General features: G+C 36.6%; 1 non-coding gene across 1 annotated transcript; it reads right to left on the minus strand.

Annotated features, from left to right (window-relative positions):
- Positions 1-4,091: 4,091 nt before the first annotated feature.
- LOC111749911 (U6 spliceosomal RNA) lies at positions 4,092-4,195 on the minus strand. The gene has a single exon (XR_002785083.1). It is a non-coding gene; the product is annotated as a U6 spliceosomal RNA (small nuclear RNA).
- Positions 4,196-4,429: the final 234 nt, after the last annotated feature.

The following is a 4,429-nucleotide window of genomic DNA, read 5'->3' on the forward strand; positions in this document are numbered from 1 at the left end:
CCATCTTTGCCAGTTCTTTCATCAATACTCATGTATTACTAATACAGCTAACAGTTTCACCTGTTGGCTTTCCTAAGGGTCCAACAGTTGCCTTCGAGTTGACTCCAACTCATGGCGACCCCATGTATGGTAGAGTAGAACTGTGCCACATACAGTTTTTAATGGCCGATTTTTCAAAAGTAGATCACCAGGCTTTTCTTCCGAGGTGCCTCTGGGTAAACTCAAACTTCCAACCTTTTGGTTAGCAGCTGAGCATGATACCTGCATCTTAATAAAGATCGCAGCATAGGGAACCAGGTAAAATCCAGAGGGTGGAATTCTGCCCCACAGCAAGCACTGTAGCAGCCTGAGTATTCAGGAAATGGTCTGGATAAATGGCTTCCTTTTCCTGCAGTTCTACAGGGCTACCTGTAACTAACTTTGGTGCTTTCCTAATTAGATTGAATAAATCAGACTACTCTGAGGTTTAATCTCTGAGTCTTCTATCTTCCCTTGTGTTTATGCTGGCTCCTCAGAGGAACTGCATAATACCCACATCCCTTGCCTTCAAGTTGATTCAGACTCATAGTGACCCTAAGGGGCAGAATAGAGCTGCCTGTTAGGGTTTCCAAGGCTGTAATCTTTATGGAAGCGACTGCCACATCTTTCTCCAGCAGCTAGAGGGTTTGAACCACCGACCTTTCAGTTAGTAGCTGAGCTCTTAACCACTGTGGCACCAGAGCTCCTTGAACTGCATGATAGTAGGGCAGAAATGGAACTAACTTAAAATTACGCAGAGAGAAATGACCCCTGTGGCAGCCGAACAGGTGAAAAGGGAGTTAAATTTGCTCTTATCTTTTATATGTCTACAGGGCCTTATTTGCTGGTGTTTAAATCTCTGGGAAAAAGCAGTTGGAAGTTTAAATATTTTGCTGCATCTGCTGCTGCGTTCCCACAGGGGCAGCGCCCTATTTCTTACCATTACTCACTGTCGTTCTGCTTCTAAAGAGCAATACTTCTGAGGCTGGTTTGGCAGTACTGCGGATGCTGCTTTTCCTGTGCTAGGTAGGCATTCCAGAGATGCGGCCACTGAAGATGCACTTCTAAGAAGGATGTTCCTTTGCCATGAGCGGATGAGATCATGCATTCTGTTCAGGATCCAGTGGGATGGCAACTGCTAATAGGTTACAGCCTGGATCTAAACTTTATATTTTGCCTAAGTTACATTAGCTTTAAGACAAGCAACAACTTTTATTTGTTCTAGGTGATAAGATTTATTTAAAGCACTTAATTATTTCTTGCATTTGATTGTGCAAAGAATATATATATATGTATGTATTGTTTAATTTTACTAAATGTTTATATATCTATTTAATTTTACTAAATGTTTATATATCTATATAACATTTAGTAAAATTAAACAATGTGACATTTTTAAATTAACAGTGATAATAACCAGAATGCTGGGATATTTTAAGTTATGTTTCTTGCACATATTATTAAATCTTTTGGTGAGTTCTATGGAACCTCAAATATGATATGACAATTGGGAGTGGTTTTGCTCCTTCCCCACCATGAATTTCTTACAGGAGTCCGTAAAGATGGATTGACACACTGGCTGCAACAATGGGCTTAGACAATACCTAGTACAGTGAGAATGGCGCAGGACCCCACGATGTTTCTTTCTCATGCATAGGGCCACTATGAGTCAGAGCTGATTCCACAGTACCCAACAACATAGCAAAATAAAGGGCTTGGAATAGTTATACCAAAATATAACATGCTTATTTAAATAAGACTGTTATTTTAGTTCCCAAAATGTTTGTGTTGATCTACTTCAAAAATTGTTTTCTGTAGTTAAATTCTAGAAGTCTTTTTTTTTAAAGCCTTGATTTCTTAAAATCCAATTCTATTGAAAGTCACATTTCTATTTTTTTTTTTCATTTCTAGCACATTCAAATTTAAAACTGGAAACTGTTTGAGGATATAGTCTCAATCTTACACATAATTTCAAAGTGCCTCAAGATGTAACTACATATTTCTCAAACCATAGTTTTTTGGTGGGCATGAAAAAATAAAATATCATTTACAATAGTTACTTTTAAAAGCTATATTCTTTCACTAGTTGCATAATGTGCTTTTGTGAGCATGTTTATATATATATATTCTTATTCTAGAGAAAGCATACATTTTTAATATAAATATTATATATTTTTACATTCTTTTCTTTCAGAAGCATTGAAATGCATTTATTTTATGGAAATGAAAAAGATTTTAAAATGTATCACTCTTTTAAACAACAAATAGAAATTGTGGAAGAAAAACAATCTCAGCCACATTACAGTAAATTTGGTTAGCAAGAAGGTGGAGTTGTACTATAATAGCTTTTAAGAAGATTATCTAATTTTCAAATAGTGCACGTTGCACTTCATGCGAAACTGAGATGGAAAAATACATTTCAATTTGATTAAATGCCCTTCAAAGTGAGGTTTATCAGTGCTCAATTTAATTTTGCATTTAATACATTTTTACTTTATTCCTTCTCTCATTTTATAAAGAACCCATATACGCTAGGAAAGAAAATATTTAAGCCATCTTGGCCTGTGACCTCGGATGCAGACAAAAGTTAAATCTCTGAGCCCCATGAACAAGTCTGCAGAAATCGATTTATCCCCTCTGGCTGCTAAGGAGCTTGCTGCTGGTTTTCCCAACAGCCCTGGGCAGTCTGTTAAATTGGGAGGATCACTAATACTTATTTTGGGAAAACAAAGGCGGGTAAGCAGTGATTGCATCCCACACTCGGTAGTGGCAATTATGTTGTAGTGATTTAGCTGCCTGTGTAATTAGAATTCTCACTACGTGGTTTGGACAGAAGCACATCTGTTCCTAGGACTCCCTATTAGGTTTTTCTAAAGTGTTGTGACCATTGTTGAAAGTGCTGTTTACACAGATCTACAACCAGCATGTTTAACAACTGTGTGAGTGTTCCTGATTCAATGACATCAGAATCATAACACAATGGGGAGACTTTTGGGTTCCCATGTCAGGAACATTCCATCATTATATTCACTTTTGTCAGTCCATCCAACTAAACAGCTCACTCATCTTATTTCTGCTTCTGCTTCGAACTTGAATTTCTGGATAGAACTTCACCAAACACAGGTTGTTGCTGTTACTTACTTTTTCTATTCCAAATGCATCTTCATACTGAAGCAAAGCCATCCGTACCTTACTGAAAACAATGCTTAAGCTTTTGTGGTTCTGATTGCCTTACACTTTAACTAAAGACAGTTTAGAGGTGCCACATTAAAGCTGGTGTCCCTCCCTTGAAAATTAAAACAATTTAAATCATAAAGCTCAAATTTTAAATCACATATGTCTCATATTCTTTGTTTCCCAGAAGCATGACATTGTTTATTGGTTTTTATTGGTTTGCCTTCATATTTTGGTCTCTCTATGATTTGTATGGAGCCCTGGTAGCATGGTGGTTAAGAGCTCAGCTGCTAACTGAAAGGTTGGCAGTTAAAATCCACCAGCTGCTCCTTGGAAATCCTATGGGATGGTTCTACTCTGTTCGATAGGGTCTCTGTGAGTCAGAACCGACTGGATGACATGTAACTACAACAAAGTGATTTATATTTTTACCACAGTGATTATATCCAATTTGAGAAATCTATCCACGTTAGAAATGTAGAACAGAAGATCTTAAAATTTATGTAGTATATAATCCTTTTTTTTTTTTTTTTTTTCCTCTCTCCCTCTTTTCCTCGAACAAGAACACTGAGGACAATAGAGACTTAGGGACTTTCCTTAAAACACAGGTAGAAATGGCATTTTCACCCAAGAGTTTTAGTTTAGTCAAGTGCTCTTCATGTAAGGGAATTTTCTGGTTGAAATAGAAATGAAATGTGCTTCAGTTCCTAACAGTAATCTGAGTTACTTATGCAATACCCCTTTCCACCACCACCACCACCCCTTTTATTTTTTTAAGCCAGCCTAATTTTTTTTATTCTTTAGCATAGATTTTATTATTAACAACTGATTTTGCACAAGTTAAAGAAAGAGAACAAAACTATGGTTCCTCCAGTTTTCTCATTTTGGGATTACACTTTAAAAGTATGGCATGCTTCATGGATTTGTGTGTCATTCTTGCTTGGGGTCAATGCTAGTTTTTTCTGTATCCTTCCACTTTAGTATATGCATGGCGTAAGGGAGCACTCTCCCTATTTTTTAATTTAATTTGTATTTCATTTCTGTAAAAGCATGTACATATGCTAGGAACTTGTTAACCTTAAATTGTAATAGCCACAACTCATACAGGCCCTTCTTTCTCATAACTTTATTTTGGCATAGCATGAAAATAATTGAGTGGGGGGATATGGATAATTTGGAAGTTGGAACTGTCCATGAGATGGAAGATATAGTTTTTATTTTTATTGATACAAATGAG

Source organism: Loxodonta africana, chromosome 9, assembly GCF_030014295.1.
Source record: "Loxodonta africana isolate mLoxAfr1 chromosome 9, mLoxAfr1.hap2, whole genome shotgun sequence".
Lineage (NCBI taxonomy): Eukaryota > Metazoa > Chordata > Mammalia > Proboscidea > Elephantidae > Loxodonta > Loxodonta africana.